At 41.7% G+C, this 25381-nt stretch overlaps 1 protein-coding gene across 1 annotated transcript in view; it reads left to right on the top strand.

Annotated features, from left to right (window-relative positions):
• The window catches only part of LOC131665443 (ubiquitin carboxyl-terminal hydrolase 7), a 957589-nt gene that overhangs the window by 370415 nt on the left and 561793 nt on the right, over nt 1–25381 (top strand). The window lies entirely within an intron of this gene.

Consider the following 25381-nt stretch of genomic DNA (forward strand, 5'->3'; position numbering starts at 1 on the left):
GTAGCTCAATAGGTAAAAGCTCTATTTTTCCTGGTATGTAAGCACGGGTTAAATTAAGTTGTTTTTCGTCGGTGTTTTTCCAACTTTCTCTGCTATCTATCGTATATCTTGTTCATTCACCGAACATGAAAATATCGTGTGTTCAGCGTCATCCACTTGTTCTTGACATAGTCTACAATTGGTGCCCAACCAATACTGCCTTTTGACTAAATATGCCCAAATCATTTGTAACTACTGAGCGCTTATATTAGGCGATATTTCAATGTGCTGTATTCTCTGAGCACCATTTTTTTAACTTTAGGTATGAGTACCTGAGTCTACCGTCATTTGTTCTGTGTGCGGTCTTTCTCTTCTCTGAATAAATTTCCTTGTTGCAGTAGTTCTTCTGTCTGTCCATGCCTTCATTTTTATTCCCACGTCCTTTTAAGGCCACAAGTCGTACGGGAAATATTCCCGATAAGACATTCACTGTATCTCAATCTCCTTTACTATATTTATCTTTCACTTAACCGCGCTCATATGTCTATTATTCTCCGCAGACGAAGCTCGTGCTATCCATAGATTCATTCCTAGCTATCAGAGTAAAACAAATTTTTGACGTTCATTGCTATGATATTATATTTTTCTTTTTGTTATTGGATCAGTTGATTAGTGGACTATTACTAGATGATGGGTTAACGACTTCGTTGTATATGTCAGGCAATGACGAAACAGATCAAGTTAGAATCTAGCTTCTATCTCTGGCGATCACCTGCTAGTGTTGGTCGACCTCGCGTCTTTTCATCTGTTCATATAGAAGTCGCCGTTCCACCTTATGTTGCTAAGATATCTAGCCATTTCGCACGTACTGCTACATATTGGCTATCATAGTAGGCTAGTACTAGATGCGCTTCTCTCTAGTACAAATCTTATTCCGCCCGAGATTGTTCGGCAGGAGGTATCGTGACATTTCTAACAATTGGCATTCCGCTGGGACTAGAAATTTCCATGCCTTTTCCTTATTTAAGATTTCCCAGAATTCATTGCCGGGGTGGTAAGTGAATACTTTACTGTTCTGAATTTTCTAGATTGGGTGTGAACCAAAGTTCTGAGACGCTTTGTTTTTCCGGTCCAAAAACCATACTTTATTAACGGTACTTATTGCGGGCTTATTCTCTTCATATGCACGACAAAGCGTCTGAGACAGTATGCAGGAATACCTTGCGATGTTCAAAATAGAACGCGTATCTTAGTTTCAGTGCTATATCTCATAGAGATAGTGATTCTTCCTTCCTTTATGAAGAGTTGATTCCTCTCATTGACAATTATGAATCTAAATGCTTTGGAGAAGTTTATCCTGACGTAGATTTTATCCGTAAGCTGTGGAATTGCAGTATTATAGCTACTGGGGTTGTCCGGATAACACCGCCAAAGATAAAAGGCAAGAATACATGGCTTATAAATGAACTATCTCTGGGACTCTGTATTAAACAATTGGATTCAGTCGCAATCAGTATACCTATGTTTCTCATCATGGTGCTAGACATGTTATAACGTGTTATAACGTAGATTATTGCATCTATCGAGTTTCTTGAGAGACGATCAGCTAAGAAACTTTCCTTACCTGGACAATAAACAATATCAAAGTCATAATTAACTAATTTCAATCTCCACTTTTATACTCTACTGTTATTGGCCAATTTCTGTAATAGCAAAGCTTATGATCTGCCACTAATGTTTAATTATTTTCAAACAAGTAGGTTCGAAATGTTTTTATAGCAAATATTATTCCTAGAGCTTCTCTTTTGTAATTCATGTAATTTTATTCTGTTTTATTTAGAACTTGAAACGCCTACGCTATAAGTTTATCCAAGTTTAATTCAACCTAAGAAAGCGCAGCACCTACGAGGGTCGTTTGAAAAGTCCGTGCAAAAATAAAAACTGCTTGATTTTTTTTAAATAATCTTTTTTATTTTTCAACATAGTCTCCTTTTAGGCTTATACACTTCATCCAACGCTGCTCTAGTTTGTTAATCCCTTCCAAATAATAGGATTTGTCCAAGTCTGTAAAATAGGCATTCGTTTCTGCAATCACCTCCTCGTTAGAATAAAATCTTTTCCCCGCCAGCCATGTTTTCATATTAGGGAACAAATAGTATTCCGACGGAGCCAAGTCTGGAGAATAGGGGGGATGTGAAACGAGTTGGAACCCTATCTTCATCAGTTTTGTGGCCACAACTGCTGAGGCGTGAGCTGGCGTATTGTCTTGGTGGAAGAGGACTTTTTTGTAGGCCAACCGTGGACGTTTCTTTAGCAACTCGGTTTTCAAACGATCCAATAACGATGAATAATATTCGCCTGTAATGGTTTTACCCTTTTCCAGATAGTCGATGAAGATTATTCCTTGCAAATCCCAAAAGACAGTCGCCATAACCTTCCCGGCCGAAGGAATTGTCTTCGCCTTTTTCGGAGGAGATTCCCCCTTGGTAACCCATTGTTTAGACTATTCTTTGGTCTCAGGAGTGTAGTGATATATCCATGTTTCATTCTTGCAACACTTCACACAATCTTGTTTTTGGTCAATCGTGAGCAATTGCGGCACCCATCTAGCGGATAGCTTTTTCATGTCCAAATGTTGGTGTAAAATATTATGTACCCGTTCACTCGAGATGCCTACAGTACTAGTAATCTCACACACCTTCACTCTTCTGTCAGCCATCACCATATCATAGATTTTATCAATGATTTCTGAAGTGGTAACCTCAACAGGGCGTCCAGAATATAGCCACTCTGAAAATTTTGCAACCACTTATAAACCATTCTAATCGAAGGTGCACAATTACCATAATATTTATCAAGCTTCTGTTTAATCTCCTGAGGCGTTTTGCCTTGGAAAAGTAATGTTTAATCAATACACGAAATTCTTTTTCGTCCATTTTTTTACAACCACTCGATTTCTTTGATTGAAACGAATGTAAAACGCAAAGTAATTGGCCGATCTGGCTCAAACTTGGTGTGTACTCTTCCAAGATATGCCACTAACTGAAAATAACCTTGATACGCACTAGTAGCGCCATCTCTCTGTCTTTGCACGGACTTTTCAAACGACCCTTGTAAACTATGATTAGAAGTGGCAGTTCTGTCAATATATTATTTGTAAAATTAGCGATACTGTCAAAATGGTCCTTCATACAATAATTTCTTTAATTTATCAAAAGCTGTCTGTTATTCTACATTAAAAAAAATGTTACATTTTTGTATAAAAATATTGTCAAATGTTTCAATATTTTTATTGAATCATCTATAATAATTACAAAGGCCAAGGTCATATTCCCTCATATTTTTAACAAATTTTGGCACACAACTTAAAGTTTCAACAACTTATACTTTCTTTTTGGTGCATTTGATACTGGATTCACTGATAATATGGCCTAAAAAAGAAACTTATTTTCAGCTAATTTCTTTTTTGAGATTCGAGTTTTATAACTTCGCTTAATTTTTGAGTTACGTCGTAAAATCTTTTGTTAGTTTTATCTACTGTTTTCCTGAATACAATTTTGTCATCAACGACAACGAAATAACTTATGGCAGTGAGGTCCCATAATAATATGTTAAGAATTCTTTGAAAAGTTCTCGCCGAGTTAACTATACCAAATGATAAAACTAAAAATGTAGATCGACCCAATGGGTGTATACAAAAACTGTTTAAAAAATGTATTATGGGTGCATTTTTATTTGATGACAGCCGGATGTGAGATTAGCCACGATATATTTGACTTACTGGCAGATTTTCCAACTCAAAAAAAATGTAATTGTACTGTTTTATCAAATATTTTGTTTTCATCTTCAAAAGTAATTTCAATGTTTTCTTTAACTGTTACTATAAATAGTTTATAATTTAAATTTACTTATTTCTTCATTGTTTGCTATAGAGCTATTATTTTCATACATTACAATATTTATATGATCAATGAGAGCCCCTAGTTTTAAAGAATCTTTTTTACTATTTTTTTAATTCAGATGCTGCTTGAATCGTAAGAAAAATTTCTAACAATGTCTCGCAAGCTTTAGCATCATGATTTGCGTTAATAAAAATTTTATTTATTTATTTATTACTAACCAGAGCATCTTACATATATTACAAAATAGTAATAAATATACAGATACGTTATAAAATAATATTGTAACCCAGCAGAGAAAATTGATTTCCTGTTTGCTGGTCTGGAATACAAAAGAATACTTAATCTAAAAATATAATTACTAAATTCAAACTAAAAAAGTTATTTTGTTACGTGCCTGTATGATCACCATGATAAGCAGGCAACTATATAAATGCACTTAGTTTATATTCTTCTCCAGAATCTTATCATCATATTTCTGGCTGTCGTATGACAATCTATAATTGCTTTCCTATCACCTAATTTTTTTTTATGTGATTGAGTTTAACTGAACAAGAATGTCCAACAGCACAGGTTACTCTATAGTGTGAAAACATTTTTTTATAATGAATATCTGTTGTACACTTGCAAGATGTGAAAACAATATCGTCTACAATAACTATGTTTGTGTTTTTGTTGAAGTTTTAGTGAATATACTGAATTTGATGAAAGTTTATTTACTTTCCTAACCCCTATCAACATAAAAAATTGCTTTGATCTTAGCAAGAAAGTTAATGTTCCGGTATATCATATTACCTATTACGTCCAATACTGTTTCGATAGGTCAATATAGTAATACGCGATGGTTTCCTGTTGATTATGTTCCAGAATGTATTGCATTTATAAAATTAATATGCTCAAAACCAATTTCATTTGGTTTTTTGCAGTCGTCTAAGTTAAGTGTAATATTGTCTTTTGACTAGATATTGCACATTTTATTTGTTGATACTTTTATTATATTATTTGTTATTATGTTAATTATGTTACAATCTTGCCACGCTGTAACCCCAAAATCTTAACCCCAATTTCCTTAACCCTCGAGCAAGTTACCCTGTCACGCTGTAACCCCAAACTCCTACACCCAATTTTCCTTAACCCTCGAGCTGGTTACTCTGCCACGCTATAACCCGTAACTCCTCCACCCGAATATCATCATCATCGTGCTGAATCTCTTAACCCCAATTTCATGAACCCTCGAGTTGGTTACCCTGCCACGCTCTAACCCCGATCTCCTACACCCGAATTTCATCAATCCTTGAGCTGGTTACCTTGCCACGCTGTAACCCGTAATTCTTGCACCCCAATTTCATCAACCCTTGAGCTGGTTACCCTTCCACGCTGTAACCCGTAACTTCTACATCACAGTTTCATCAACCCTCGAGCTGGTCACCCTGCTACGCCGTAACCCCGTACCCCTGTATTCCAATTTTCTGAAATCCGGAACCCATCTTCCTGTCATTCATAATCCCTATTTCGAAATATCTATAGTATCTTCAAATAAAAGGACATATGCACATTTTTTGTAGAAGATATCGTTTAATTAACTACGTATACATATTTATGTATAGGTAGGTAATAGCAAATGCAACTACGAAATCATGCAAATTTTTGAAGTTCGGAATTGCTACTGGGAATTTCATTTTAAATCATTATGTTCAACAAATATTACTACTATCCCTGAGGAAATTCGTTTATTATGTTATTACGAAAAAATTCATCAAACAAACTCATTTTACCATACTAATAGGTATATGTACGTATTTCGTGAGGCGGTTTTATTCAATATAAAAATACTGACATGACATAATGTTACTCTTATTTTCCACCTTAAACAGACTCGAGTATTTGCGTGTTTTTTTCCTTGATAAAAACGACAATCAACGAATGCGGTTCATGTGGTTCAAATAGTAAGATTGGAACTGCAACTTTTTTTTCCTTCAAAGAAATCGCAATCGTTGACGTATGTGATAAGCCAAGATATAACAGTGGAGGAAACTCGGGTACCTTGATTTGATATCGGTTTGTGTGGTGCCAACTTCAAAACATGTTTTGTTCACTTACAGTATATATAAGCATATTCGATCAGCATACTTCGGTAAATTATTAATAGAACTTTGCTTAACATCTAGGTATTTGAATATCAAAATTGTGTTAGAATGACAATTGAAATTCACAACGTCATTCAAAAATTACTGAAATCATTCCACATAAGTGTGGTTGTAGAAAGCATACCTATATTAAGCGATGCACAGAAGCAGCTACACGATTATGTTGAAGATATATTGAGAAAAGGCATTGAAACGAATTTAGATATTGAAGTGAGACAAGTGAGTACTTATGTTTCCTGGATGATGATTTTGATATTAATCCAGAAGTAATTGAAGATCAATTTGAAGAAATACATGGTGTAGACTATGCCGAGGTACCTATTTGTACCGTAACAAATACTGTACTCCACGATGGATATAAAAGAAAAGCTGTTGAATACTGGGAAAGTGGTAAGCAAAAGAAACTGTCTTTAAGTTCCGTCCAGAGTAAATATAAACAAGTTTCGTCAGAACGTCAGAGGAGAACCTCATAAAAACAGAATTATCAACCAAAAGTGCAAGTAACATATATAATTACGATCAAAGTGGATTTAGTTTAGAAATGCATACTGGCAGAACATTGAGCGAAAAAGGTAAGAAGACAGTCGAATCAGTAGTACAATCAGTATCATCGACTACGTATAGTTATAGGATTTAACCGACAATATCTGCAGAAGGTACATTCCTATCACCCCTTTTTATGGTATTAAAAGAAACAAACGGAGAGTTTGGACACATTGTTTCAAAAAAACAATTCAATGAACCTAATATATTTTTGCGAGCAAGTGCACCAGGAAAGCTGTCGAGTGAATTACTTCAAACATGGTTGCAACGTGTATTTTTTCTTAATTGTGGGAAAACAGCAGTTTTATTACTAGACTCATGGAGTGTACAGTGTGAACGAACTGTAAGAGAAGTGACACCAGCAGATACAAATTTTCGATTGATGACAATTCCTAAGGGTACGACAGGCAAAATTCAACCACTGGATGTATTCGGTTTTCGATTTTGGAAAAATTTTCTAAGAAAAATATCTGATGCCATTATTTATTGGGATCAGATATCAGTTTACATGAAAGGAGTAATATTATAAAATCACAGTCTATCACACATAATCAATTATCTTCACCTAGATGCAAAAGCGTATTTAAATATGCTTGGTACAAAAGTGGGAACTTGGATAAAAAACCTGATTCGTTCGACAATCCTGTTGAATATTGCTTCGAAATTTCAGAATAGACTATCTGTGAGATTTGTGAGAAAATAACAATTATAAAATGTGCATGGTGCAAGAAACTAATATGTCTACAGCATTTATTTATAGAGTATCATTATTGTTCATAATATGTACAGTGATAATGAGCGCGGATCGTCTTTTTATATTCAAAAAATGTAATCTCAATATCAGATGAAATGAACGAATTAATATAACGTAAATATATCATAAAAATAAAATAAATTTAACGTTATCTTCTACAATCATTTTGCCTATTTCCTTTTCTTCAGAGATATTACAAATATGTCGAAATTGATATTATGAATAACAAAGAACCAGGTTTCGGACTAGAAAATTGGAAAGGGCAGGGTAACCAGCTCGAGGGTTAAGGAAATTGGGGTTAAGAGTTTGGGGTTACAGCGTGGCAGGGTAACCAGCTCGAGGGTTGATGAAATTCGGGTGTAGGAGTTCGGGGTTAGAGCGTGGCAAGGTAACTAGCTCAAGGGTTAAGGAAATTGGGGTTAAGAGTTTGGGGTTACAGCGTGGCAGGGTAACCAGCTCGAGGGTTAATGAAATTGGGGTGTTCATTCTCCAATGAAGGGGTAGCAGCCCCTGGTGACGGATACTGTATACGTCGTTTCTTCTGAAAAAATTTTGCAAGAAAATATTTGAAAACATAGCTTTTCTTTCAGGCGACTTAGGGGGTTGCATTCCCTGTAGACATTATCCATATATTTATCTGAAATTTTTTAAAAGAATTTTTTAGAGTTTGTTTCGTCGAAAATTGTGCTAAAATACGAAAATTTCGCTATAAAGTGGTGTTGAGTGGTAACTTTCGGGGGTAGCTTTCACCCTCTAAATAGTTTATTCGGCAGAACAAATGTATACATGTGTTTCGCTTTTTTGAGCGTCATAGAACATGAAAATAACCAGCATAATCTGTGATTAACAACTGACAATCCAGGAAGTACAAGCGCAACCTATCGGTTGAAGCGCACCTGCGGACACAGGGCCCCGATGAACCGGTCCGCGATTACCTTGCGGAAAAGTCTTCTTTCTCTGAGGCCGACTTCGAAAAATCTTTCCAAAAGTTTTTCGATAAAAAGTGGCAGCAACTTGCGGCTGCTAAGAAACGGCTTCCCGTCCCCCTTAAGGACGCCGTACAGGAATCGACCACCGTCGGGTCCCCGAAAGATGGCAAACCTCCGGCCTACCCGCGTCAACGCGAGGGAAAACGGAGCGGGGCAAGCGACCGTGGCCGCCCGGCAAGAACATCACTCCCAAGTCGGACAAAAACAAGAGCAAGCCTCCCGGCCCCGATGCTGAGAGATTACTCTGTTGGGACTGCAGCTGGCCTGGGTACACCAAAGCCACCTGTCCCGAGTGCTCAAAAATCGAGGCACCAAAAAACGTGGAGAGGAACGCGTAGATGTGGTCCCTATCGTTCCGATGGGGTCCCTATCGTTCCGATGGTGACCCGGACCTTCGCTACAGATGCCCCCGCGGGAGAAGCGCCAACGCGTTCCGATAGTTTTGCGACGAGCGCGTTGGTAGAGAAGTACCCCAGATGGTGGCTGACGCTTAACATCGATCCATTTACTTGCAGGGCTCTGTACGACACTGGAGCCTCGCCCACCGTTCTGAGCCCCATTGCCCTTCAGATTGCTGCCGCGTTGAACAAGCGCGTCAACATGTATGTCGGGCCCGGCGCGAAAGCAGTCGATGGTCATTATGTCCCTATCATTGGTAATGTACAGTTACCCTTTACGATAGGTGGTGTTACCCATTCGATCGACGTACTCATTTTGAGCGAGGCTGATGCTGATTGCACCCTCGGAAGCGACTTCGTTCAAGCCTTTTCCGCGTGTTTGGATCCTGAGACCAACACGATAAGGATTAAAGGTTGCGATCAGGAAGTCCCGACCATTGTCTCCTCACTTCGTTCGGAGGAGGCGATGTCGCTGGCGGCCTTGGGGTATCGAAGAGATCTCGAAGGAGCAGCGACAAGAAATCGATCGAGTGATGGATGACCTCCTGCCCGAACCTTCCTGCGAGCAGCTCGGCTGCACCGGATGGATCGAGCACGACATCGACATTGGCAGCGCGCGCCCAATTAAACAGAAATACTATCCGGTGTCGCATAAGATCGAGGAGGAAATTCACGTGCAAGTGCATAAAATGCTGCAGATGGGAATTATTCGTAAGTCCCGCAGCGAGTGGTCTAGCCCGGTGGTGATGATTCGGAAACCCGACGGCGAATACCGATTTTGTGTGGACTACCGGAAGGTGAATAGCGATACTCGCGTGAGCGCATATCCGCTGCCCTTACGGACGCGATACTGCGAAAGCTCCAGCACGCCAAATTCGTGAGCGCAATTGACTTCGCGAGCGGATTTTGGCAGGTCCCTCTTTCGGAGAGAGCTATCCCGATAACTGCTTTCACCGTCCCAGGACTCGGGCTATTCGAATTTGTTCGGGTGCCCTTCGGATTGGCTGGTGCCCCGGCAACATTTCAGATGTTGGCCGACAAGCTCATCTCACCCGAGATGGAGCCTTATGCCTCCGCGTACCTTGACGACGTGATCATCGCTACTGAAATGTTCTCAGAGCATGTCCGGTGGCTCACGCATATTCTAAAAAGAATACATGATGCTGGCCTTACGATCAATCGCAAGAAGTCTAGGATTTGCATGACCGAGGTGCGTTATCTCGGCGTGTTGGTAAATCGCGATGGTACACGCCCCGATCCAGAACGAATCGCACCGATACTCGAGTACCTAGCCCCGAAAAATCTTCGTGCCTTGCGCAGATTCTTGGGTATGGCCTCGTGGTATCGAAAATTTCTGAACGATTACGCTACGATTTGTGAGCCGCTTAACGCGCTCACTCGCAAGGACGCCAAATTTGAATGGCAGGAGGCGCAACGGCAAGCTTTCGAGCAAGTCAAAGCCCTTTTGGCAACGACCCCTGTCCTAGCCAGGCCTAATTTCACTGCGCCGTTCATCATCGAATGTGACGCGAGCGATACCGGCCTTGGAAGCGTTCTGCTTGCAGCGTATCGACGGCGAAGATCGAGTTCTGTGCTTCGCGAGCCGCGTCCTGACGGCTTCCGAACGTCGCTTGTCGGTTACCGAGCGTGAGTGCCTCGCTGTCGTCTGGTCGACCGAAAAGTTCCGACCCTACGTGGAGGGGTATCACTTTACAGTTGTGACCGACCACCAGAGCCTTAAATGCCTCACTAATCTGAAACACCCAAACGGTAAGCTTGGTCGTTGGTCCCTCGCGTTGCAATCGTATGATTTCGATATTATACATCGCAGGGGTAAGGACAACGTCGTGCCTGACGCGCTTTCACGCATGTTTGAGGCCGACGAAGACGAGCTCGCGGCTACCGCTTCGTTGACACTCGACGAAAGCATAAACGACCCATGGTACCGCAAGAGGATGCAGGAGGTCCTCGAGCGGCCCACGGATAACCCCTATTGGAAAGTTTTAGGCGGCCGTTTATATATTTATAAGCCTGACCCCATCGTCGACGACCTCTTCGGAACCGATGACGACGCTTGGAAGCTCGTTATCCCAAAGGAAGACCGGGCACGAGTCTTATCCGAATGCCACGAGGAGCCGACGGCAGGACATCTTGGCCGCTACAAAACCCACAAGCGCGCGAGCCTCCGCTATTATTGGCCGAAAATCCATCACGACGTAGGATATTACGTTAAGAATTGTCCGATCTGCCAGCAAGTCAAAACCTTACAAGTCACACCAGCAGGGTTGATGGGACGACACCTCGTCACGCGACCGTGGGAAATTGTGTCCGGCGATACCATGGGCCCTTTCCCGCGATCCGCGCAGGGCTACGAGCACTTGCTTGTCTTTCTCGATCTCTTCACTCGCTGGATCGAATGTGTCCCTCTCCGTAAGATTACTGGGAAAATCATCCGATGCTAACTGAAAGAACGTGTGTTTCTGCGTTTCGGAATCTCTAAAAAGTTCTTGTCTGACAACGGTACTCCGTTCAAGAATAAAGTTGTCGACGACTTTTTGGACTCGTTCGGCGTGATACACGCGACATGTGCCCCGTACTTGCCTAAGAGCAACCCGACCGAACGCGTAAATCGCACAATCAAAACCATGATTCGAGCGTTTATCGAGGAAAAGCACTCGACCTGGGACGCGCATATAGCAGAGTTCGCGTTTGCCTACAATACGGCAATACACGAAGCGGTGCGCACGAGCCCCGCTTTTCTAAATTACGGACGTCATCCCGAGCTGCCAAACTCTAAGAAACGAGAGGAAGAACGCGTCGTGGCTCGGAACCTCGAGACGGCCGCGGTCACCGACTGGCACGCTCGAATTAACAAGCTTGACGACTTCCGAGCCGCTGCACTGCAACACTCGCAGGAAGCCCAAGATAGACAGTAGATGTACTATAACGCTAAGCATCGCGACGTCAAGTATAACGTCGGTGATAGAGTCTGGGCGAAGAATCGTGTGCTGTCCTCCGCCGTTAACCAGACTACCGCGAAACTCAGCCCGAAGTTCGCGGGCCCGTTCATCATTACCGCACGCCTCGGTCCCAACTCATACCAACTCCAGAACGAAGAAGGTTGTGACGTTGGTAAAGTCGTCGTTTGCGACTTGCGACCGTGTTTCGACGGAGCCCAGTGCCCCGATGATGCAGCAGACAGTTCTCTCCTTGAAGGAAACAAAAACGACGAGACGATGTCGTTGAAAGAAATTTTCTCGCCCGATCGCACGCAAGAAAGCGACGAACGCGATGCCTCGAAGGACGACGTTTCGGTTACAAGAGTTATAGGGCCAGAGGCCTCAACAAGCCCACGACAGGACCTCGCGCGAGGCGAAATACCGACCGCTCCAAGGAGAAGAGGTCGTCCTTGCAAGCAGAAAATGCATGCTCCCGTCGACGTATCCCCTCGGCGCTTGCGTTACCGGACCTAGCACCTTACTACCCTGCTTGTTTCCTCATTCTCTTTCCGCTCATCTCGCCTTCTACGACAATAAAACTCTGCTACTGCTTCAAAGCTTCCTGCTTCCCTAGTAGGCGCTATCGCTTGATGCAACAAATTGAGCTCGTTTTTTTTTTTGCCTAACATTACGTATGCTTCGCCCTATAGAGGATGCTGACCAACGCCGAAATATCTCCCCTCACCAAGTGGATGGAAGAGGTGCTGCATGAAGCACTCACGTCGGCCGTGGCTAGTGCTTCGCGCCGAAACGCTGCGCCGTCGACGCGCAGGGACGCTTCTCCAGCTCCCGCCCTTACCTATTCCAATGCGGTAGGGCATGACCCAGCCAGCGAGACGCGGGCCTCGTCAGACGATGACAGCGGCGCAAGCTCCGCGGAGACTACCATGGCCTTTCCCCAGAGGATGTTACGCAGGCCGAAACGGCCAGAGGACAATGCGGGCCGTAAAGGCGAGGGTTCGCCAGACCGCAGTCCGAAGTGCACCAACGCGTCTCCCTGTTCTGCCCTGGCGGCCGCCGAGCGCTTGGAGGCCATCCTGCGGCAGCGCGGCTACGGCGACTCCAGCTCTACCACCGAGGAACGCGACGTCGCTACGAGCCTCAAGGACAAGATAGGCTCGGCCCCTGCAACGAAAGAGCCACCTACCCTCGAAGATGAGTGAAAGGTCCTCCAGGCTCATTTTACCGCCTGCAGAAGGGCGCGGCTAGCCGCGGAAAGGGAGGAGGAGAAGGCTTACCGAGACGGACTCGCCTTCATCGACCGCCATGGGTTCCGCGGTCTCGCTATCGCAGGAACCTACGCGACCAAGCTACAGGAGGCCATAGAGCTTAAGGCTTACACCCAGGAGATGATCTCCGAATGGCGGAGGGAACGCAAGGCTCGCAAACAACGCGAGGAGACGCGACAACGCCTACAAGAGGAGCAACGTCGAGCCCAAGAGCACCTCGAAACGGTGAAACGACACCTAGCAGCCTTGGGCGACCCGCTGACGTCCCACTCCCGTCGAGTGTCCAGCCAGGCCATCCCAAACGACCGGACGCGCCGCACGCCAGGCTTCTTTGCCCTGCAAGGAGCCGCAGAAGACGAGCCGTGCAATCGCTGGGCCGGTCCCCGTCCTTACCTCTTCGGCAAGCGGGCTTGCTCCACTTGCGGCCATACGGGAGTGCCGCGAACCTCCGACTGCCCGAATTGGTCGAGGCACGAGCTTTGGAGGAGTGGCGGACGGCAGCCGTACTCGTATAGTACGGTCGAAACGCGTCAACGCAGGGAAGCCTTCCTTCGAGACAGGGAAGAGTCGTTGGCCACCCACGCGGACGACGGCGACAGACGAGGTGTGACCAGGCACTAGGTCTGAGCCTAGGTGCTATGACCATCCTCTCACCTCGCCCTCGAAGTCCCCCCCCCCCCCCCCCCCCAAGAATCAGGCATTAACGCCCACGTTTTTTTTTCTTTTTCTCTTCTCGTTTTCTTTTATCACGCGTTACCTTATAAGATTTGCGATCCGCGCGAGTAGAGAGAGTCGCGGTAAGCTACATTCCTTCCAGAGCTTCTAGTGTATAAGATGTCGAAAAAATAAATAAATAAAACATATTTTTTACCACTACGATGTCTTGATTCTTCTTTATCAATTAATTCTCCTTACTGGGTGGAACATTCAGCGATTGACCACTGTAGTGTACGCACGTGCAAATACAGCTCTCTAGCCGAAAAGCGGAACCATTAGCCGATCTAAGTGCAGTGTCAGTGAATATTACAAAAATTGTTTGAAATCAAGAAGCTGAGTAATGTAAACGGCAGAAATGGCTAGCCAGTCGGAGGATACTATGATTACTCCTGTGTGACGGAGAATTTCGGCTTGCCGGCTTCTCCTTTGTCTCTCTCTCGTCCGTTCGTTGCGCCCGGGCTGAGGGTGTATTTGTATACACTCTCATGCCTACATTTTCTCTGTTTGAGGTGCGGCGAATGGGCATTGGCGGAGCTGGAGGCGGTTGATGAGGCGACGATCCGTTGCCAGGATCGTTATGCGTGGGGGCGAGTCGAATGGGGAGAGCGCGGCCGAGGGGGGAAATCGGTAGTATCGTTTGGGCTGGCCGATCGCGTGCGCGCGTTTATTTTGTCGTCGCCGATTTCCGGTTTTTTCCGTTGGTTTTTTTTGGAAGCGGTGCGGTGCTTCGCCACGTCGTTTATTTGTGGATGCGCACCCGGTGTGTGGGCGCGCATCGGTGGTTTCATTTGGTGTGAGTGTGGAGTGAGTGGCTGGGTCGCGCCCAGCCAAGCCTTGCCGCCCAGCACCGGTGTGCGCGGGTAAGAGCGAAGCCCGTACCGCCGGCGCGCGCGCGTTCGGCGAGCGAATCCGGCGAGCAGCTGAGCAGCAGCACCAGCAGCAACAGCAGCAACAGCAGCAACAACAGCAACAATATCAGCAGCAGCAGCAAGCCGCAGCCGTTGACCGAGAGCGGCCATCTTCGCCCGAGGTCGTCGTTGGGAAGGTCGGTGCCGGTTTTCTCTCTCTCTCTCTCCTTCTCTCGCTCTCTTGCATGTTCAGTGGTGCTCGCGGGTGCAACGGTGCAGGTCGGGCAGCGATGCCGGCCCCCGTTGCCGGGTGTTGAGGTCGCGAGTGCGTTCGCGGGCGCTTAGGCTTAAGCGGATTATCGGGCAGTGATTGCCGATAATCCGATTAAGCGGATTAGCGATTTTGTATTAGGCCGATTTGCGAGACGGAGTATGCGTGCTCCGTCTAGTTATTAATTTGTGTGTCTTTCTTTTATTTTCTTTTATTGTGTTTGTAATAATAAATTTGATATATATATATATTTGTGTCCTATGTCACTGCGTCAACCCGTTCGTTTTCCGACTTTCCTTTGATTCGTGCGCGATTGGCACACACGCTCGGTGTGCCATTCAGTCGTGGGAGCATTCGTGCCTCCCGAGCCCTCCTTTTGATAAATATTGTGCGGACGGCCGCGAGCAAGTATTCTAACGAATAGTCGGCTTAAATAATTCCGTTACACCTGATAAAAACATAAAAACTTGGAAAATAGTCAGCGTCAAAAGAAAAAGAATCAGCCCAGACAAACAAACTCACGACAGGGAACGACAATCAAAAATACCGGACTATTGGCTAAGTAATACAAAAAACAAGTACGAACTTCTACAGAAAAATAACCTAAACGAAAGTGAAGACGACAATGAAGTAAGTAAAGATATAAACACAACTAAAGTAATATCACCCCCGATCTTCGTATATAATGTAGAGGATATTCGTCCGTTAGAAAAACTGTTAAACGAAATAGCGAAAGACAGCTATACTCTAAAGATAATGGGGCAAAATAAAATCAAAATCCAACCGTTAATATCCGAAAAATACTTGCCGATCGTTAGCACTTTGAAGCAAAAACACACACAGTTCTACACATATTAACGTAAAGAAGAAAAAGGCTTTAGAGTAATTTTAAGAAGTATACACCCTTCAGTAGATATAAAAGATTTGAAAGATGCTATAGAGGAACACGGACATAAAGTACTGAACATCAGCAATATTCGACATCGTATCTCAAAAATACTTTTACCAATATTCTCGGTGGAAATAGAACACGGTTACAAAAGCCAAGAAATTTATAAAATAAACGGGCTACTTAATACAGTAATCAAATTCGAACCACCGAACGTTAAGAGAGAAATACCGCAATGTCATAACTGTCAAGAGTTCGGACACACAAAAAATTACTGTTTTAAGAGCGCAGTATGTGTGAAATGTACTAAACAACACTCAACTAAAGATTGTCCAATCAAAGAAAATATAAAAGAAATAGTATGTGCAAATTGCCAAGGAAATCACACAGCAAGCTATAAAGGATGTCCTACACGTAAACAGTTACAGCAGAAATTATATCCTAGACTTCGGGAAAAAGTACTAAATCAAAACAATATTCAAATGCAGTCAAATTCAAATTTAAATCCAGACATCAATAAAATCAGACCAAACATATCATATGCTTAAATAGTTTCAAAACAAAACGAACAGAGAGAGACAGACATACCAAAACAATCAGATATACAGACAGACTCAAATAATCACTCACAAGACCAAACCAATAACAAACTTGAACGTATGATGGAACAGCTAATGCAGAGAATGGACTCAATGTTAAACCTACTAACAATTCTAGTTAACAAAATGTCATAATGGAAAATTTAAAAATTGTAATCTGGAACGCAAACGGTCTTATGCAAAGGCATCAGGAATTACGAGCATTTTTAACGTACGAAAACATTGATATTATGTTGATTTCAGAAACTCACTTCACTAGCAAAAATTATCTACACATTCCAAAATATATAGTGTACAAAACAAACTACCCACACGATAAAGCACACGGAGGTACTGCGATCATCATCAAAACAAAAATAAACCATTACGTTAACGAACACATTAGCGAAATAAATATACAAGCAACTAGCATAACCATTAACGATAACAAAGGTCCAATAACTATATCAGCTGTTTACTGCCCACCAAATAAAGCAATAACAAAAGAAAACTGGACGTACTTCTTCCACTCCTTAGGAAATCGCTTTATAGCAGGGGGCGATTATAATGCGGAACACCCATGGTGGGGATCAAGATCATCAACTGCAACTCCGCGAGGTAGAATACTGTACGAAATCTTAAGGAAAAATAACTATATACCAATTTCCACAGGAGAACCGACTTACTGGCCAACAGATATAAATAAATTACCTGACTTGATAGATTTCGCAATTGTAAAAGGAATCAATAAGAATAGCATTAAAGTATCATCAAGCTTGGACCTAACATCAGATCATTCACCAGTGATTATTACACTACAATCACAAGTTGACCAAACAGTAAACAGCTATAAAAAAACAGACTGGAAAAAATACGATTTATACATTCAAGAACAACTAAAATGTAACATACCACTTAAAACAGAAGATGATATAGAAAATAGCATTAAAACACTAAATCAACTGCTAACAGAAGCCATAGATAAATGCGCTGTTAATATAAACAATAAAAAAGTACAAATATTCACCTCTAAAATAGTAGCAAAGAAAATCCAGGAAAAAAGAACTTTAAGAAAAAGATATCAAAAAACCAGATCAAGTCAAGATAAAGCTAAACTTAATAAAGCAGTCAAAGAATTAAAAATAATTTTATATAAAGAAAAAAATGCACAAACTGAAAAAAAACTTAAAGAACTGAATCCAACAGAAACAACGGACTACTCATTGTGGAAAGTTACCAAGAGACTCAAAAGATCAACTACATTTATCCCACCCATCAGAAAACCCAATGGCAGATGGGCTAGATCCAATGAAGAAAAAATAGACACGTTTGCTGACCACCTTTACTCAGTATTTAAACCACATCAAAGAATCATTACAAAACAGGAAGAAACAATATTACTGGAAGACCACAACGTACAAGACAATGCATCCATTGAGGCAGTTAAAGTAGGGGAAGTATTGCTACTAATTAAAAATATAAATAACAAAAAATCTCCGGGTTATGATAATATTTCAGGAATAATGATTAAGAAGCTGCCAATAATAGCGGTAAGATTCTTAACAATTGTCTTCAATGCATGTATTCGCCTGTGCTATTTCCCAACACAGTGGAAAATAGCACAGATTATATTAATCCCAAAACCCGGTAAAGAGGCCGAACTGGTGACGTCATATAGACCTATTAGTCTTCTACCAACAATCTCAAAAATCTTCGAAAAAATTATATTAGCCCGAATCAACCGGATAATAATAGACAAAAAACTCATTCCAGATCACCAATTTAGCTTCAGATGCAAACATTCTACAATAGAACAGGTAAATAGAATAGTAGCTACTGCAAGGAAAGCAATCGAAAAAAAAACAATACTGCACCGGACTATTCCTTGATGCAGCACAGGCATTTGATAAAGTATGGCACAGAGGACTCCTGTATAAATTAAAAAGATGCTTTCCAAAAAGACACTATGAAATACTTCAATCATATTTACAAAATAGAACATTTCAAGTCACAATAAACAAAAAAACATCTAAACAACAATTAATAAACGCAGGAGTACCACAGGGTAGTGTGCTGGGACCAACACTATATCTGCTTTTCACCGCTGATCTGCCAACGTCTCCAAACATCATGACAGCAACATACGCTGACGACACAGCCATTATAACAACACATAAAGAAGTAATAAAAGCATCCGAAGTACTACAAAAATACATAAATAATCACCTGCAAAATTGAATAAACGCATGGAGAATCAAAGTAAATGAAAGTAAATCAATACACATAACTTTCACATTTAAAAAAGACACGTATCCACCTATTCAACTAAACGAAAAATACATACCGCAAAGCAACCACGTAAAGTACCTTGGAATACACCTAGACCAGAAACTCACATGGAAGGAGCATATATTTATGAAACGGAAACAACTTGGACTGAAATGGAGAAAAATGTACTGGCACATAGGAGGAAGATCAGAGCTATCAATAGAAAACAAAATACTACTGTACAAAGCAATAATAAAACCAATATGGACCTACGGAATACAGCTATGGGGTGCAGCTTCAAATTCAAATATTGAAATCCTGGAGAGATTCCAGTCGAAAGTTCTTCGGAATATCACACGGGCCCCATGGTTCGTACCCAACGACATTATTCGGAATGATCTATAGATCCCAACAGTGAAAGAGGAAATCAAAACGTTCTACACACAATACAACACGAGACTGCAAAATCATCCTAATGAACTTGTAAGTAAACTACTCAAGACATCATTAGCTAATACCAGACTCAAGAAGCATAAACTAATGAAGATATAAATGAAGCACAAATAACAAAATAATTAAACCGGATCACTACTTGTATAACATCAAAAAATACAGAATAATACCCACTGGAGTATCATGCAGATTGTAATGAAACTTGGAGTTAAATTAAAAAAAAAAAAAAAAAAAACTTGGTGGAGAGACAGGTTTTTCGACCTGTTACGCACTGCTACCCAGCTCTGGGGAAGGGGCATATAACGAGCGGCCAGACCCTCGTTATGTCTTTCTCTCCCCACACATAATTATAATTATTTTTATATATATATTTGTCATATAATTATTTCACATGTATGGCAGCCAAAGGTAATTCAGAGAGAGCGCTAATAGAGGGCGAGCTAGAGAGAGAGAATTCGGGAGGCCGGCGCGACGCGCGCGAGTAGGGGAGTGGGGCAGGAAAAAGCCCCGCGATAAGAACTCTCTCTTGTACCGGCGACTTCGAAGCACGTGGACGTGTGACGAGCGGATATACGTGCTTGCGACCTTTTGTGATCTGTGACTATTTCCGTGGTGTTTCTGGCGAGTACGCGAGTGCCCACTCGGTGCGAGGTTTGGTGCCGAGAGTGCCCCAGTGTTTTTGGCGAGCTAATTCCAACGACTACGCGTGCGAGCCTTCAAAGCCGCTCGCCTTTTGACCGCATTCGAGTTGCGTACTGCGCGTCCTCGCAGACCACGTGCGAGGCCGAGAACACCGTCTGCAGGGCTGACTCCGAGACGTCATTGTAAGTACCACCTCGAATACGTGTCTCTCTCGCTAGCTTTTCGCCGCTCTCTCTCCCGCTTACGCTGCGTATTAACTTTGTACTATTCTCTGTAGTAAACTCAATGCTGCTCGTATATCTGTTTTCTTCCTCTGCGCTTCCTTTTTACCTATCGTAAACAATCCCGTTCCTTCCGGCTTTCGCACCTGAATTTCGTGATCGCTCCAAAGCGCCCATAGGACTACACGACACTCTCCGCGGGCCAAGGTAACAGACGCTACACCACAACGTTCCTGTTGCTGCTGGATTAGGCTTTGCGCAGCCTATTACGAGGCCCAAACCGAGCTGTTTCTAATTCCCTCGTAATTTATATAACGAGTGACCCGCGTCGGGTCAAAACTCCGTTATACAAAATACATTCGGTTTGCAGAAATTTTTGGTTTAATATATCTTAACTCAAAATGTCGTAGTTAAAGTCTGTGCCAATTATACCATTTTTAATTTTTTTGTTTTGCTTTGAAAAGTTTTTTACGTTTAATATGAATTATGTTGTTTGTATATCTTATGATCGGTACATTGCAGCGATTATTCGTTTTTTTTGTTCTCTAGAGTGATTTTTGAATATATTATCTTAAGTTTGTTTATTTGTGTTATATTTATAGTCTCTATCATATCATCACTGATATACAAGGGTGGGTCAATAAGTCCTTAGAAAAAGATAGAAAAATAATTTTTTGTGGTAGATTTTTTTTTATTTTTCAGCATAATCTCCCTTTAGCTCGATACACTTTTCCAGGCGTCCTTCAAGTTTTTTTAAACCATCAGAAAAAAAGAATTTTGGGAGTTCCTCAAAATAGCCATTTGTTTGCGTTATTACCTCCTCGTTCGAAATAAATCTCCAGCAAGCTACTTTTTTAGGTTTGGTTTTTTTAGATCTAGGTGTAAGAAAAAGTCGCTAGGAGCCAAGTCTGGTAAATACGGTGTATGGTCTACTAATTCGAACTTCAATTTCTTAATTTTAACCATTGAAACTAAATATCTATGTCGAAATATTGGTAGTATTCTAGGTTTCAAGTTTCTGTACATACTATTATACTAGTTTTATTACGTATCAAGGCTATTTATAAGTACTAGTAACTTTTTATGATTTCCATTTTGGCTTTAGATATTGATACATAATATAATTTATTTTTCTGTTCTTAATAATGTATTTAAACTGTATGTATCGTCAGTAATTATTTCATATCATTATCATTGTCCATTAATTTTATTGCTGTTACTGTTTTTACCTGCTGGGCTTAGTGTCTATAAAGAAGATAACGATGCATTACTTGCTAATCTAAATCTTTGTTTCGCTTAATTAGATTTTTCAATTACCTTTTGTTGAGTTGAATCACAATATGTTTTACCAAAATAATGTTGGTACGTTGGTTGTGCCAGTTAATCAATCATTTTTATAGTTTTATTATTTTGTTTTTCAATATTTCACACATTAGACTCTTATTTACAGTATAATTTGTATTGTAATTAATGTTGTATATATCATTGCTGGAAATACAACTAGACCAATTATGTTTATTTTCATTATATTTGACTGCAGTATGTTTGCCAACGCGTTTAAGGGGTTAGGTCCAGTCATGATTTTCAAAAAATCGATTTTCTTTTTATTACATTTTCTAAAAGTATATCATTTTTAAAGTATTCCCTGAAATTATTAGACCAATCGGACCATTATTCACCGAGATATACAACTTAGAACACACCTACCTCGAGTGCTTAAAAACGTCGAACTTAAAAGTGTCGAACCGACGTTCGTTGGAAAACACTCGAGAGGCCAGAGTTGCTCTGCGACGGAAGAAAATCGCTGCTGGGGCAGCTGATAAGCAAAAGTAAGGTACATTGTATGGTCCTGGAATAGATGATACTGTATAGGTACGTAAAAAAAATTTTTATCTGCATGTAAACTATACTCAAAACTTTAAACGCGTTTTTCTCGAAACCACGTTCTCCATGTCGGTGATCACTGAAACTCGAAAACGGTTATATCGATCCTCTTGAAATTTTAACGACTTATTTTACGTATAATTGTCTTCCGGATGGACGAAGGATTTTTTCGTACGATGAATGTTTTTTTTTTACAGCCGAAAAAGTGACGAAAATTTAGGTAAAAAAAAAAAAATTGACTTTGAACGTCCGCCGTGTTACGAAAAATCAAAATATGACTAAACCCTTCGTCCATCCGGAGCATTAACTGATTTACTAAAGATCCTCGTTCGTTTTTTTTGATTTCAGATGATTCAGACTGCTGCAATCGTGATCACCGCAAAACGTCTTTTTTTTTTGGAATCTCGGCAAATTGACTATATCTCCTAATATTATGGACATTTTGACATAAAAATTTTTCTGTAACTTCTTGAAATGTGTATCTTTAATGTACAGAAAGATTTATTCATGAATAATAAAACCCGTCTTCACAAAAAATGAACAAAAAAAGCGTTTTTTTTAGCCTTACAACTGGACCTAACCCCTTAATACACGTGACTTCCTAAATACAATTTTTGCTACTATGGCCAAAACTTGAACATTTTTAACATGGAATGACATTAATGATGTCATAAATTCTGTAGTTTTGACATCGAACAAATAATCTATTATTATCATTAATATATTTATATAAATTTGAAGAAACTTCATTTATTGCTGTTGATATTTGTGATTTTTCATTTGAATAAACATGAAACATTTTACATTTGTTATCATACATATTAAAATTTCTTTGATTTATATCAGACTGCATCTCTTTCGTTTATTGTAAATGCTTTGTTTATACCTGTAACTTTTACGACAGGTTTTTGAATTTGTTCCTTCTCAATTTTAATAATTGCTGGTAATTTTTTTGTTAAAGTTTTTTGTATTGCATTTACATTTTCTTCATTCATGCAATTAATTATTATTATATGATATGACGGGAGAGGGCAGGGAAAAAACAATTTATTAAATTTTTCACGGCCTCAGCTGTCACTAGCGGCGTAGTCAGTCAATCGTTACAGCTTTAATTTCGTAATTGGGCGCCAGCTACCGTCCTCGCGTTAGGAGGGCGAGTAGCGCTGCAGATCGGCTTATTCTGATCGCTGAAGAGTCGGATGCTTCGCTTTTTTCTTCGTACGCTGGCTTCGCTGGTTATCTATAAGTGTATAAAAGGGAGCGCGGAAACATATCCGACGTGCGGACGAAAATGCGAAACGGCGGCTAGTTAAAATGTCGGGGTAGGGACTCTTTTCTCAGCAGTGGGTCTTCGGAGCGGCATCTTAAGGTACCAAGTCAGCAATCCTGGCCGTCGAAATCGTAGATGAACCAGTCGCACGCACAAGATGGCATCAAAGCGTCGACGCGCACTTGCCGACTCCACACGTCCCGATCGCGATAGCTACGGCGGGATACGGAAAGTTGATCGAGGTTAAGTCAATGATGACAGAGAATTTGGGCTGGAATTCTTATCTATTGATAAATAATAGTCCGTTATACCCGGGTCAGCCTAAGATCGGTCATGTCGTTGGTCGAGGCGAGAAAGGGGGTAAACGGGGCAAGCACTAATGGCGTCTGGTCGTCGTGTCCTCAACGCAATTCGGCTTCTTTTCTTTTCGGCGCCACGAATTTATCCACGGCGGTCTACTCCGTCTGAATTCCCTTACAAGGCTCGCGGATGGCGCACCGCGACGCGATCTGCTTTCGCGACGATCGCACGAAGGTCTGGCGGCGCGAGTTAATGTGCGGACAATTTCGGTGATCGCGAGATAGTCTGGCGGCACTGGTCGGTTAACGGCGATCAAGTATGCGGACGATCGTGAGACAAAGGGAGAAGAGGTACTCACCCTTGAAAATTTCCTCAGCTATGAGAGAATCGAGTTCTCACTGCTACTACTGCTAATGCTGCTAACTGCTAATGTTGCTAATACTGCTATTGCTGCTACTGCTGCTACAGCCTTGTTCACTGCTTTTCACTGCTTTTCACTCTCGTCCTCGTCCAGCTAAGGCTCAGCTCATACTCCTACGGCTTTTCGCGGCGTCGCGTCGCTTCTCCTCGATTACCTCCCCTTCAAGTCGCGGGTTTTTATCCTATTGATCCAGGTTGTTGCTAAGCCGATCATCAGCGCCGTCTATATTAATATTCTAATCCGCGTAATTTTACTATTGGTCGGGTCTTGGCGCCTAATTTTCCTATTAGTCGGTTAGACATCGTCGGTTTTACCTTATTTGTCAATCTACCCCTATCCTACTCCTCATTGGTCGGTCTAGTTGCGCGTGTTGGTCAGTTTCGCGTCGCTATCGTCTATCCTTTGCGCGCATACTCTCGTTAGCCCTACCAATCGCCCCTACATGAATAACGGTATCGTCTGTCTCGCTTGCACGCACACTCTACGCTATCCCCCCCGTTCGCTCTCCTATCGGTCATCTCACTCGCACTCATACGCTCGGTTGCCCCTCTCTCGGTCTAGATCATTCTCCTATTAGTTGTCTCGCTCGCACTCATACGCTCAAGCACGTCACAACATGGCTGCCGCTCGGCTCACGTGTTAACATCGCGTCTCATTGACGCTGTTCCTGTTGTTTCCCGGGACGCGCTGATCAATCGCGCGCGCGTGTGTGTATGTGTGTGTGTGTGTGTGTGTGTGTGTGTGTGTGTGTGTGTGTGTGTGTGTGTGTGTGTGTGTGTGTGTGTATGTGTGTGTGTGTGTGTATGTTTCCGACAGTCCTTCAGGTGTGCTAAATGGTCGGCCAGTGGTGTTAGTGTGTATGTGCGGCATTCACCTTATGCTTTAACTAGCATGATGAGTTAATCTCAGCTGCGACCTTTTTCGTCGCTTGGCTTCCTGGAAGAGTGTCGGTCCGAGTTGCTGTGTATGATAGTGTGTATCCGGGAGTGTAAGGATCGATTTGGGTGCGTCCTAAGAATTGTTTTTTGTAGGTCTCGGGGCTAATCATATGCTCTTATGTGAGCTAATGGGATCAGCTGTCGGAAGAGGATTTTTCGTCAGCCCTGTAGGTCGGGCTTTTTATGTGATGACGCACACAATCATTGTTTTTGTCTTTTATCAAACTATGTTTTACAACATTATCAAGGTTTGTATCGTTATTGCAATTTGTTTTTTGACTATATCAATGTAGATATTGTGACGGCCAGCCGTAACTTAGTTCTTTTTCAATATTAATTAATAGAAATAAATATGAAGAACGGAGCGGGAATCTTCCTGATTTCCCACGATGGAAACGCATTCGAGATAAAGAGTTTATATAAAACTGGATAGTGGCCCGAGCCTGCGACGCTCTATCCTTCTTTGTCCCACGCGGATGTGTTGACAGGAGTCTACGATCATCGCGTATACATCGTGAAGCGTTATCGCGCCGATAATAGAAGGGGACCATAAAAATGCAATTTACTTTTTTTTCCCACCGAATTTTAAGAAAATATCCGTAATATTTAATGGATTTTAATCAATTTTGTAAGTTACCATTGTACCATAATGCGCATCTTTAAAAATATATAATTTATCCTGTTCAACCCTTGCAATAACAATATAACTAATAAATAATTTCATGTTTTAAGCGAAAATAACAA

This window comes from Phymastichus coffea, unplaced genomic scaffold (genome assembly GCF_024137745.1).
Source record: "Phymastichus coffea isolate CEN01 unplaced genomic scaffold, Cenicafe_Pcof_1.1 PCOF00003, whole genome shotgun sequence".
NCBI classification, from domain to species: domain Eukaryota; kingdom Metazoa; phylum Arthropoda; class Insecta; order Hymenoptera; family Eulophidae; genus Phymastichus; species Phymastichus coffea.